The 13,318-nt window shown below is 37.5% G+C and overlaps 1 protein-coding gene across 5 annotated transcripts in view; it reads left to right on the forward strand.

Moving 5' to 3' along the window:
- Positions 1–963: 963 nt before the first annotated feature.
- LOC146466586 (uncharacterized) overlaps positions 964–13,318 on the forward strand; it is a 31,134-nt gene continuing 18,779 nt past the window's right edge. Inside the window, exon 1 of one of the 5 annotated variants that reach the window (XM_085127158.1) lies at positions 964–1,097. The gene's annotated coding sequence lies outside the window, so the exon portion shown is untranslated. Of the gene's footprint in view, positions 1,098–3,308; positions 3,439–5,828; positions 6,009–8,554; positions 8,776–9,770; positions 9,961–13,318 lie in introns of those variants that run through there. The other 4 variants (XM_085127161.1, XM_085127160.1, XM_085127159.1 and 1 more) reach the window with 4 other exon arrangements.

The raw sequence follows: 13,318 nt of genomic DNA on the forward strand, positions 1-13,318 counted from the left end.
CATGAGTTTTGGTCTCTTAGGAATTTGCCATAAAACACATTAATCGAAAACAAAGGTAGCGGTAAGAAGACCTCAACAAACCATCGGGATTGTATAAAGAGGTCACCTTAAAAATAAAATAAATACACTTTGTGCGGTGTGAACAAATGATGAACTGTAGACAGATGCCTATTGTTGACGTACCAATGAAGAGATCTTCGAATGCGCAATATGGTTTGCTTCTTAACGATCTGTTCCACTAAAGCCGGAATTCAACAGGAAACATTTGACTCGTTATAAGCTTACTGAAAAAAAAAGAGACCGTGGGACTTTGACCTCGTAGGTTTACCTTCATTTACGCTAGTATAGTGTTCCTTGTTGTTAAAATTTCGCTTATCGTCCGACCGAAAGACAAATGTTAAACGAGCAATGGAAATTCACATCTCTTGCTTTAAGGTCCACATTTTCATTTTGGTGAACATTTATGGCTAAATCGAATAGTGAACAAAACGATAAAAAGAGATCAGATTTGTTGTTGTTGTTGCTACCTTATTTGGGGGCTAATTTTCAATGTACAAATAAGTACACGTAACATGTGATAATTATATGCTTAGCCATGTGATACTCGAGAAGTACTGTATGGGAAGTGTAGCTTGGGGTGGCTCGAATTTCACTCTGTTTCCAGGATCGCGAAAAATACCCATATTCAATCGAAGGAATTATTCTAATATTTCAAACTTCTGAGTGCTTTAGGGCTGATACTTCTCTCCCTGAGCTTAAATGGATTATAAAATCAATGCTTTTAACCTCTTGACAAGTTTTTTTGTTGTCTTGACGACGAACGTTAAGACGACTCCATGCGAGCGGCAGAGATCAGTGGACTTTGCACTCTTCCGATCCCGCACTTGTTGCACGCGTGATTTCAATAAAGATCTACAAAAAGGCTTTTCTTTTCATCTATAAATAACAGTTGACGTTAACGTGATTTGTTTTATTTCGTTGGCCTTTGCTGTATTTACTACTGTGAGAGATATGTGCGTATTTTTCTTACATAACCAAAGGAAAAAAATCAGACGATAACTGAGCACAACGCTATTTTACGAGCTTTCTTCAGAAGAGTAAGTGTTGAATTTTGTCTCTAAATACTGATTGTATTATAAGATTTACAGCTCGTGTAAAAATACGTAAGACTTGAGTCCTCATTTCATCAGTAGCTCAGTATTCCGAATTAAGCGCCATTTTTTGTTGTCATCGCACCTCTGAAAAATAAATACAAGCGAAAGTTTCCCTTATTTTCCAAACTTCAGTAAAGTGGAAGCTCTGACAACATTTTTATGGTTTGATATCTTTGGGTTTTGTAATGTTTGAACAGCTCTAACTTGATCTTGACCTCCATCACAGCATAAGTTTGCAAGTGCCAGGAAATCTTTCTACGAGCTGTTTTATTTTTTAATACCATAAAAACTGAGATGAAGAGGAGAATTCTGAGATTCTTGTTGTTAACCAAGCAAATTTGCAATATAATAACTCGATATACTGGTAAAAGTCTTCAATTTTTACAGCGTTTCCATTGCTCTTTGCCAAAATTTACTAGCATTTTCCCGTCTATATTATGTAATCCTTCGTCAGCTCCTATTTAATGAAAGTGAAAGCTGAAGTTTAATTCCGGCGATCATGGAAATAAAAGAACTATCAGCGAAAGAATAGTGAGGAATATTGGGCTTTTTTCAACTGAAGATTCCTATGGACAGCTAATTGAATTAAAAAACTTGTACTTGGGTATGATTTAGAAGTATAAGTAAAGGTAATGAAGTCATTTGCCATCTTATCGATAAAACAATCTGGCGAGGCGGTTTACTTTATCGCGTCTCTTGTTTTGCAGAAAACTTTCTGTTATTTCTTCGAGTTCTTCAAAAAACGATTAGTGGTTTTGTTGCAAAATAGATATTCGTTAGTGTAGATGTGTCAACTTCGATTTTTGTAAAACATTAACTGAGGCTTTGTTGTGAACAACGCAAGGCGTGCGACCACGGTGTAAATTGCAAATAATCATTTCCGTCATGGGACCTTGCTGTGTTGATAGCATTCCTGTCAACAGCATGAATTGTCGGATCAATTTCGTGCGGTTTAATACAATGTCGAGTACAAATGAAAGACAACAATTTCTTAGGACAGACATTGTTTCTGTTCAAGAAAGGGCACGCCGGACTTTAGCGGAAGTTTCCTTTAGATTTCTAGACGCAGTACAGCATAGCTAAGTAATCATGTTTTTCATAGGGTTTTTAGTATCTTTTAAACCTTAAGTTTTACTAGCCCGCCAAACGTAGATCCAATTTCGATTGAGGTATTTAGAAGCTTATGCAACTTACTACTAAATTCCATTGTCATTGTTTTAACTTTTTTTCCTTTTTCTTTCTTCATTTGAACTTTGCCACGTTGCTTTCTACCTAAAAATTTCACATTACAATACGGACATCTTCTCGTACGCATTGTTGGCTCCTTACGTTGAAAAAATTGCCTAAATTTTTCATTTGCGTTTAGCGGAAAAAAAATTAAAACAGAATGTAGGAAAGATTTCAGAGCGCTGTATTTACTGCTTTTTTCATACAGAAATATAAACAACTGAAGGAAGAACAACCTACAAGCCAAAGCTTATTGGCTTTAAGGCAGGTACGCCCCTTATTGTAAAGCAAGTGTTCGGACGAAGTTCAACAAGATAGCGCTCTAAAAAGCCGCAAAAGTTACAATTACATCACTTTGTTTGTGTCACGAGGCAAACACCACAAGAAGGACAGACGATTACGAAAGACTTAAATTAAACGTTGTTGTTAAATTCATTCATTCACTTATTGAAAAATTCATTAATTTTTTTTATAATGATTCCTAGAAATTTATAAAAGTTTACGCTTACCGCACAAAGCACTGATAGCTAATCGAGTCAACTAGTGAAACAAATGACTATTTTTTACAAATGTGAGTGGTTCTGGAGTCAAAATATTTGTCAAAATACAGTTATCACGTTTATTTGCATCATCCATTTTTTTTTTCGCTGAATCTTCCTGCTGTTATTTCAGGGCGTGTCCAAATTTCATCTTGTTCTGAAGTTCGTCTAACACGGATTGCGTGAAAAAAATAAGCTACTTCAGTCGAGACTAATCTGCCTGACGTTGCATCATCTCTTTCTCTTTTGACCTTTGATAATTTCAACTTTTGCTGATAAATTCGAACGTTACGTGTTAAACAAAGTGCTTTTGGAAACGTGACCGCTTTTGCGTGCGAAGTGGATTGAATGTAAGCCGTTTTCAAGTCCTCAATGCAAAAACAAACTGATCACTGTTCCGAAGTACACGAAAAAACTTTGAAAAACAAGGCCTCCGTACGTTCACGATAAAATAGAACCTTTATTAAACAAGAAGCTGAACGATACAGTACCGTAGCCAAACTTTAAGGAGAGGCGAGGTAAGTGTTGAAAGCGCCGAACACGTGAGCCTCTAGAGGTATGGTGGCGTGCTCCCCTGAGGGAACATTGAAATTTAGAAGCTCTAAAATGCTATTTTTAGCATTTCTTTATGGATTTATCTTCAAAAAAATTAGTCTCGTTCAAGTGTAAAATGTTAACTGTTTTATTCTTTACAAGTCCCCATGGTTTATTCTCGCTTCTGACCCTAACTGGGCCATTGTATGGTGGACGAATATTCAATATGGTTAAAAAACGGTGGAAGGCCTCCCACGGTTTGTCGATTAATTTAGTTTCCTGTGTACATTTCTAGTTCAAAGGTCGTTTTCATTTTATGAGTTTTGTGATCTCTTTATTTTGTAAATTTATTTATTCTTCTCGGTCTGTTCTGCGACTATGCTTCTTACGCGATTTAGGTCATTTTAACTTTTTGAAGATTTGGTTTGGACTCACGAAGATTTTGCTGTATGTTGTGTAAAACTGCTCAAACATTTAACAAAGAACCTTTTCTCTAACTTGAGATTATTCTTATTAAACCGGGAGGAAAATATGAAGGGATTTCTACGAGGAAGAACAAACAATAATCTGTTTTTTAAAAGTGATTTTTCTGTAATACACAAGGAGAACTTGAAAAAATTGGCCAATTTTTTTGAGTTCCAACCATTTGCATTCTAGCCAACCGCAGCGAAAGATAATTAATACTAGTTCACTAGGATAATTGTTAACAAAACTGAATTATTATTTCAATAAAAATATTTTTTGCTATTCAAAGTGAAACGAAATTAAATAGGTGGCACTGCTCTTTAAACGTGTGATATTCCTTACAGCCCTTAAATTAAAGAAATCCATCACATGGGAATTTAATCAATGAATTACTGTAAAATTGATTCATATATTAATTGATTGATCTTTATAATGACGGCTGTGATTTGCCATCGCCTCGGTTTGGTTTGTTTGTGCTACGAGAGCCAATTGACTTTCCATTCTTTTTTTCCATATGCCTGTCTACAGACCGTGTTTTGAATATGCATCATATGAACAGGTTAGACCACGGTTTCGATCCTTCCTTAAGGATCAGCTCATCCCTTTCCGGGCTGAGTTGCTCTTAACGCAGAGATCTCAGGATTCTTAAGGTATGTACAAAGCATAGCAGTAAAACAAACAGAACAAGAGGTAAAATCCAAAATAAAGGGGCTGAGCCTAAGTCACAAAACTCATAAGAACAAAAATGACCTTTGCGCTCACAATTTGAAACAAGCGACGGTTAAACACAGGGCACAATTCAGTCAGTATGAAATGCTCTCCGTATCAGTGTACATAAGAAAAAATGGTCATTAAAGGGTGGAGAGAAAAAAACGCCGACACAGCGCAGAAGAGCGGAGTCGCGAAGAACGTCCACCTTTTTTAACCAGAACTTTTAAGCTGTTGCTTCAGATGCATGACGAAGAAAATTATGACTTTAATAGGGTCGGCTTTGGATGTCTGCGAACTCTCCTGTATTCCAACTTGTCAACTTAAGTTCCACTCGCATTTGGAAAATTTTTGACACTCACTAGTAATTTTAACCAAATTATTGCCTACTGGAATCATTTGGAATTTTCCCTAAATTCGTTTACCTTATTAGTGTTAAGCTTTCACGAGGTAATCGAAAATACAGTTTGGCAATTGTTTTTCAACCAACAGCGGTTTTTTTTTTATTTCGGGATAAAAGTTGGACGAAGCAATTGCTTCTTCTTGCCTCTTGCTAGCTACAGTCCTGCATTGTATAAAACTGGCTAAAATATATAGACTTCTTTGTTTTGCTTTGGTGTAATGCAACAAAGCTCGAAAGAGGAGGAATTAAAACAAAAAACGAGAAAGCATACTGACTATATATAGTCATTGAAATAATAGAACACACCTTTGAATTTGACAATCACTTCAGTGAGCTAAAAGTGTCGTTGAAGTTGAGGACGTCGACATTACAGATCAATAAGTTCACGTACGCGAAAGCTGATTTTCACATGTCGAAGGCATAAGAGTCCAAACAAAAAGAAGCTTAAGCTTAATCCGCGCGTCAAAATAAATTAGTTTCTTGTGCTTGCTTGGACTGGTGTACTTGCGTTCCTAGTAAAAAGTAAGTTTAATGAGGCGATATAGTCAACTAAAGGAGTGAGTGAATGAGTATACACGTGCAAGAGAGTTCAACACGTTGCGGGGGTTTAAGAACAAAGCGTGCACTGATCACGCACATTTTTAAAAGCTTCTTCGTGACTTGTTTTAAAAACCGGACGAACCAGAAGGCAGATGTCGAGGCATGTTCAGGCCCACATGAACAGAACTTGTCCTAAAACTTGAAGCTTATCCTAATGGTTTGCTAAAGAGATATTTTTTTATTGTTTATTGGCAGATCTTGAATTAAAGTTCGTCACCTTTGGTGGCCAAATTTACTCCAGCCAAATTGGACTCAGACTTTGAATACGGAGCTCTTCAACAAACGAGTGCATCTCCACACAGACACTCGCTCGCGCAAAGTACTTCATCGTCCTCCTTATCTCACTGAGAAACACCTTGATTCAGAAAACGTTCAGTCGTAAGTTTCTATCTCTTTTGTTTTTTCATAATACTAAGACCACGTTGTGTAGAGCATTCGAGCCTAAAAGTCAGTGCGTGTAAAAACAAGGCAAGCTTGGAATTTGTCAGTTAACTTCTTTAAGCCGTAACAGTGATCATCGTCAATTTTCTCCTTGTAAAATCAATGCTTTTTCAATCCCTGAGGTCATGAGAATCAAGGATATGATTATCCACGGTGAATTTTCTTGATATTTTAATAACTTCTCCCCAGTATTTCTATAAGAAAAGTATGGAAACAAGATAGGAGAATTTGTTCTTTGACTCAAAGACTAGGGGTGGAAGATTTTGCAAATCTTCAGTCAGTAGGGTTATCTTCACCCTCTTCCTTACGAGAGTGCACGCAGTGCCGCGCGCATAAGCTCTGAGAGTTTTATATACGAAGAGGTTGGGTGAATGATTGTTTTATTATATAGAAAACTCCTGTATCATGAGAAATGTCCACCATCATCCACCTTTCTTACACAGACAGGCGAATTCTTATATGACTTTGGTGGCAATTTTTGCAGCTATTTTACCGGCGCCACGATAAAGAATCGCTCGTATGAGCTATTGGCAGGGAGCCCATTGTGTCCTGGTGGCCTCAGTAGATGGCATGCGTTTTTGGTGGCGACCACTTTTACGGGTGAAATATTAGCCGGTTTTGTTTTTAATGTGGCGCAAATTTGTCAACTTGTTAATTTACAATAAAAACACCTTGAAAATTACAATACATTAAGCTAGAGAAATGATTTACAAGTAAGGCTAGAAGGATGACAAAAGAAAACTAAGGAAGATTAAAAGACTATGTACAAGCAATCAAGGAATATTATGAGACACAAAAGAACGATTTCAAAGCTTCCTAAAACCGACTGAGGCTGCCGGCCTCGAATGAATACTTATAACAGCTACAGGTTGAACCTAGACATCCTTTAAGTAATTGCGGTTTGTTAAGGTGTGATTTTAGACCTGGTGCGTCTCGAAACTATTTGAAAAAAAGGCGAAAACCGACCATCACATCCATAGCCGGTTAATTGGCGCTCGAATGGATCTCAGCGGCTCAGCGCGTATTTATTTCAAAAATGCGTGTAGTATATCCAAATACCCTCGATTGGCTTTTTTATAATTATTCCGGCATCACTGGCAGTAACCTTTAACCGTCGGCATCAAAGTCACGCGAGGCCGTAAAACCGGTTGGTGTCACGCTAAACTAATATCCACTTCATGTTACAATAAACAATTTGCACAATTTGTTGCTTGGTTAAACAATTCCACATTAGGGCGTGGAACCAGTTGTTATTGCCGGGCCGAACGATTTGTCTTCGTACCTAACCATTTGTTGTTCGGTTGAGCCATTTGTCATTGCACTAAATCAATCGGAACACTAAACAATTTGTCTGACGGTTGACTTGCTAACTGCTTTACGACGCTGCACGCTTAAAGTCAACCTTTTAGCTGGTGCCGTTTTGTTATCACGCTTATCAAATCTGTTCCCTTTCAAGAACGTTTTTTTTTGTTGTAAACCATTTCACCAAAAAGAGAAAACAAAACAAAAACAAAAAAACATCAATATTCCATTCAATACACCACTGTCTTTGCCGCTAATGTCTGCCCACTCTTTCTGGTTCTCGGCGTACTGTAAGACAGTTATAAGTAATGCCCGGACACAAGCCGGCCGAAGTAGAGAATCGACGATATTCCCGAAAATTTACACATAAGCAGCTAAAAGAAATGCAAAAGTTATTTTGATATTCCCGGGCACTTGTTTGACATTTAATTCTTCAGTTGTTGGATGCCGTTATCCAGCGTAAGATAAATGCACTCAGAAAATGCAGACTCGATCGCAGACAATGTCTTGTTTTTTCTCATCAACTGTATTAGCATATGTATGCGTGTCCTGTCCCGTATTAGCATATATATGCATGACAACAAATTTTAAAACCTCCCCGAGACTAAAAATTTCAATTTATCGTAGATCACGCAGGCATCGGTAGGGAGCCAAAACTGAATAGAAAAAAACCTCAGCTGGTTCCGCGACAAGGCTTATCTAAGCAGCTTGAAATAATTCAAGTCAAATTTAGCCACCTGACTTTCGAGTTCGAAAGTCTTGCACTGATTTCTTGTTTATCGCAGCTTAAAAGGCACAAAAAGCTAGGAAAAGACTCGATATTCTGTTATGTTTAAACACGACTAATCAATATTCGCTTGAAAAAAATTTATTCTCGACTAACTGACAGAACTTAAATTTTGCCCAAGGCATAGTCATTTATAGTAACGCGCATAATTATTTTTTACAGCACTGTCTCGGTTCTCACAAAAAGCAAAATATATTCAAAACTAATTAAAGTTAATCGTGAATTTTCTTGTGTATTTTAAGTTTAGAAAGAAATTGGTCTATAGATACACGAAAGCCGGAGATTTGAATCTATGCGAAGGATCGATATTGTGTTTTGGCACTCACATCCATGATATCGCGTGGTTCCGCGAGCACTGTCTGAAATAACTTGTCTGCCATCTCGCCCGTGGCAGTTTTGCAGGTACCGGTTTAAACATTGCGAGGCTTCTAGACGAATGTCGTCTTTGATAGACTGTCGGAAGCGAAGTCTGGTCCAAAGGAAGAGCAAATTTCCAAGATCGTAGGATTGACTGCTAGTTGAATTAGACCCGACAACTAGGCATGTCCTGCCGTGGCACCAAGTTTATTTCGGGTTCAATGTTTGTTCGGTATCTTCGTCGAGGTCTTAAATAAGGTTAGTTAAATAGTACTATCGGTTTTTAACAGTAGGGCAATTATCTTAAGAAAGACAAAACAAACTTTTAAGTTTAAGATATGATATTTGGTCATCTCGTCCGCAATTTATTTTGATACACTTTAGTCTAGGCCCATAACGTTCACTTGATAATTAAGTATGCTTTGCGAATTCAGTCAAATAACTTGTCTGAGTATTAGAAACAGTAATCAATATCGCCGAGTATTTTGTTTGAATGCATTTTATTGCCACGGACCATTGGCGATGGCTTGGCTTTATAACGGTTTTAATGACTTCGTTACCCAGTATTAGCAAGTCACCTTTTAAGTAAGATAATTTATACCACAATTTTCTCGTAAACCAGGAAACAAACAGGGAAACACTTCGAAATATTATCAAACCACGTTGATAAGAAGGATAGGAATATTCATGAATCAGTTTGGCACTTTCATAAATCATTGAACGCACACCACCAACAAGCTATAATTTTAAAGGCTTCACGGTGACTGGCTTGACTGTCAAATAATAAGAAAAGCACACCTGTTTTTTGGCGGTAGGCTTCGACAATGCACGCCGAGTAAGGCCAGTCTTGCTTTGTGTTAAAAAACGCAGTAATAAAAGCTAAACCAGCCTGAAATGGACTGAATTATGACGCCGAAAACCATTGTCACAGTTCAGCTACTGACGAGCGGATGAACAAATAGGAAATGTAATTGTTCTTTAGGGTCACAAAGCCAAATTCCTTGAAATTCTGCAAATGTATAAGCAACTTAAAGTTTGTCGTCTGTTCCAGAGAAAACCGGAACTGATAAAAATGCTGTCAGTTTGCGAATATATTCGTCCATGTTTGTTTAGATGGAATCAGGTCGAAATTTTCGTGCTAATTTGAACAATTATACAGTTGTTGTTGCAATAGGGGCACGTGACATTTTTCCCCGCCGACTGATCATCCCGTGATAGCCAATGACTGCATCCAATAGTTGCGTATCTTTGGGCTCCTAATTTAAATATTTCAAAGACAAAACAAAATTAAGAGTTTAAGACGGAGAAAACCACAGAACCAAGGACACTGTTGCCTTTCATGTCGTTATGGGCGGTTAGCTCTTTCTACTGTCGCGCTTGGTAAATCGTTTTCTCGTTGATCATTGCAAAGAGAGTCAGCCATTTCCTTCAAACACACCAGAGGTATGTCTGCTGCTTCCAATTTTGTAGGGGAGGGAAGGGCAATTGAATACGTCCACAATTCGGTTGCATTAATAGAAGACATGTAGACTTGGCCACGTTATGAGATGAATAACAAATTAGGTAACAATTTGCGGAAAGATGTTTGGTTTTATGAACTCACTGCACAACTATGTTTGCAAAGTTAAAAGATATATCAGAGTACGAGAAGAAACATCAAAAGTTTGACGATTTTTCCGTTACCTTTTCACCGTATCCTAACACTGAATATTCCGAGATTCCGGCCAATATGAAAATATTTAAATAGCCGTGTCTGGAAGACGGCATAAATTTCCTTGACTGACAATAAGGCCACTCTCGTTGAGTTTCGCTACGACGGAAGAAATTATAACTAACTAAGGACGTTTTTGCCAAAAATCATCGTTAAGTACTCAGGATTGGAAATAAATCGCTAATGTCTCCGCCTGGTATTCTCTTGAAGATGGCGCTGTTAATAGCTATTTATTGAACTTGGACGGTGTAGCGAACCATTAATTAGAATCTCAGTCCAGCAGAATGAGAGATAATATCGACTGAAGGACTTATTCGATGCTCAAATGGGACTTCCACCGAGATAACATAAGGCTCCATTACGGGCAGTAAAATCACGCGATTTGGTAACTCTGATAGCCACCGTGTTCAGTTTCACGCGAAACAGCTCTTTTGTCAGCCTGTTCCTTTTCAACACTGTTCATACCTCAGCTCCCTTGAGCGGGGGGCTATGATACGATAAAGAAATTATCGCCGAGCAAACTGTCGATTTTACCGATTTAATAGACGAGCGCTAGCACCGAGCAAGAAATTTTTATCCGGTGCTTAGAGAGATTATCGCGTGAATCGCTACAAACGATATTGTTTATTCTTCTCACGTAATAGAAGTTTTACTCGACTATTTGGATAGTAATATGACAAGGTTTTATCAATTTTGCTGTCATATCTTGAAATCTACATCCTTGTCTGACAAGTTATTAGCCCGTGGTGTAAACGGGACATCGCACTGATCGCAGCCCAGCGCTGAAATCCGTTCAAAACAGCTGACCATTTGGCGGATAACATCGGACAACATATCCGTCTAAACTTACAATAGACTGTTTACCCGTCTTAGAGCAGTAGTCCTTCTCTTGTGTAAGAACAGCCATTTATATTTTAAATTGCACTCTTTTCCGGAAACAACAAAAATCACGAAAATTGTTTAATCGATCGAAATTATAATTTTCATCTCGTGTCCTCCATTCACGGTCTTCCGGTGTGTTTTGATCTGTGTTTAATACCTGTTGCTGAAGCTCGCAATGGTTTAAAAAAATTCTGAGACAGTTACAAAATTACCCAGTTAAAACATTTACTCAAAAATATAAACTTCTAATTAATTTCGAGCGCAAGGACGAAAGCTGCTTGAAAGGCAACGCATTTCAGTTAAAAAAAATTGTTCTATACCCGGCTTCCTAATGTTAACCGGCTCCTTTCATCGCGCCCACGTTAAAAAAATTCTGTTCTTTTCTTAGGTTGTCATATTTAATTCGTGGGCAGGTTAAAGCTAAGTGTTGCGGCAGCAGTTATTTGCAGCCAAACGGCCTGTATAACTATTTGTAAAATTCGTCATCATCCACCAGTGAAACGGATCCCAAAACTCAAGTTTACAACGCCAGTTTCACCCATTCGTTATAAACTGCACGGTGAAACTAGTAGCTGTTTCATCAGTTAAATTTAGCGGAATAGAAGGAACAAGTTTTCATGATTCTAACTTTATTTCTTATTAGGTCGATCGAGTCTTATGTCGTAAACAAGTTAACAAGTTTTCATAATTCTAAATTCGTTGCTTCCCGGTCGATCGAGTATTATGTTTGAAACATTGCATTGATCTCCTAGCTTGAGAAAATAAGCTTACATGTATACAATTTCTGTGAGAATTTGAAAGTCTCCGCCCTTGACTAAATTGTATATATAAGGAAGCTAGAGACAGTTTTAAACTTAAATAATCTTTACGAGGAAAGGAGAGGAAATTGAAGCTGAACGTGTTCTGTGCTTTTATAAGTATTTTTATAAATAATTGCCCAGTCTCAGTCGTTGCATTTTTAGCCCTGTCGTCGCGTTCCTAGGTGCTAAAGATAAATTGAACTAATTGGCGATTTTTAAAAGGTAGCGACATCATAGCACATCTCGCCAGCGAAAAAGAAAAACAACTGAGTGACTATGTACATCGAATGCACAACAAATATTTTTTTTAAAGGACTCATTTGTAGGGAGCCATAGTGTATTTAAATTTGCTTCAGTTTGCGTTTCCTAGCAATTCTAGAAAGCCTTTAAGCAATTTCTTTTAACGACAAAGGAGGATCTCAGTAGCAAGTTGATTGTAGTCGTGACATGTTTGCACAGCCATCTAATGATAAGGTAAGATTTTATTGGTTTGTCAGGAAAGTTGTTTGTCTTCAGTATAGCTCAGCTGCAGCTTTAACGGTCAAAGTTTTCTCTTTCAAAGTTTCTTTCAGTTTGTCTTTCAAAAGCAAACCATTACAACAACAAGACTTACATTGCGATCATTTAAACGATATCTATTGAAAGTCCTAGTTCCACGTGGTGCTGTTTATGATGTTGTAAAAGGAGGCCTTTAGTTTTTACTGTCTGTAAATGATATCTTTATGTCAATCACGATATTGCTGTTGTGCGGTTCTTGTTTGTGATGAGGTGCTTTAGATCTATCTGTAGCCTGGACGATGAAATTCTTTAGTGGATGATTTAATCCTAAGGTTTGAAGATTCTTGAGTAGCATTTGCTAGGTATTCAATTTATTTTTTAATTTGAGGTTTGATTTTTTCCTTGCTCCTGTTAAAACTTGGGCAGCAACTCTGATAAATGATTAAGCACTGATTCCTTCTGCGAAGGCTTCTGAAAGCATGTCATTAATTTCGAACGCCGATTAATCGAAGTCTTGATTTATACTATCTTGTTGGAATACCAAATCCAGTGAGAGAAACTGCAAGGGTTTCTGAAAACCGAGTTTCCCTCGATTTTTAAAACTTATTTAACAAAATTCAAACATTTTAGTATATGCGTCCACACGGCGAGCAAACAACGGAGCGAATAGGCTGATATCTCGGTTGGCGCGATTTATATCTCAGCTCAATTCTATCGAAAGAAAACTCATCATGTTTTCGAATCTTAAATGAAATTAATTCAAAGAAAAGACAAACGTCTAAAACTGATTTAGTGCAAAGCAGTTCAAAGCGGTCTGATGATGGCTGTCAGTCTTGAAAAATGTAAGATACATACTCATAGTCGCCAAGAGTTTCTTTCAAACTCCATTAAAACTGCTAGCTATATGTTG

The sequence above is a fragment of the Pavona decussata genome, unplaced genomic scaffold (genome assembly GCF_977016875.1).
Source record: "Pavona decussata unplaced genomic scaffold, jaPavDecu1.1 SCAFFOLD_143, whole genome shotgun sequence".
NCBI classification, from domain to species: domain Eukaryota; kingdom Metazoa; phylum Cnidaria; class Anthozoa; order Scleractinia; family Agariciidae; genus Pavona; species Pavona decussata.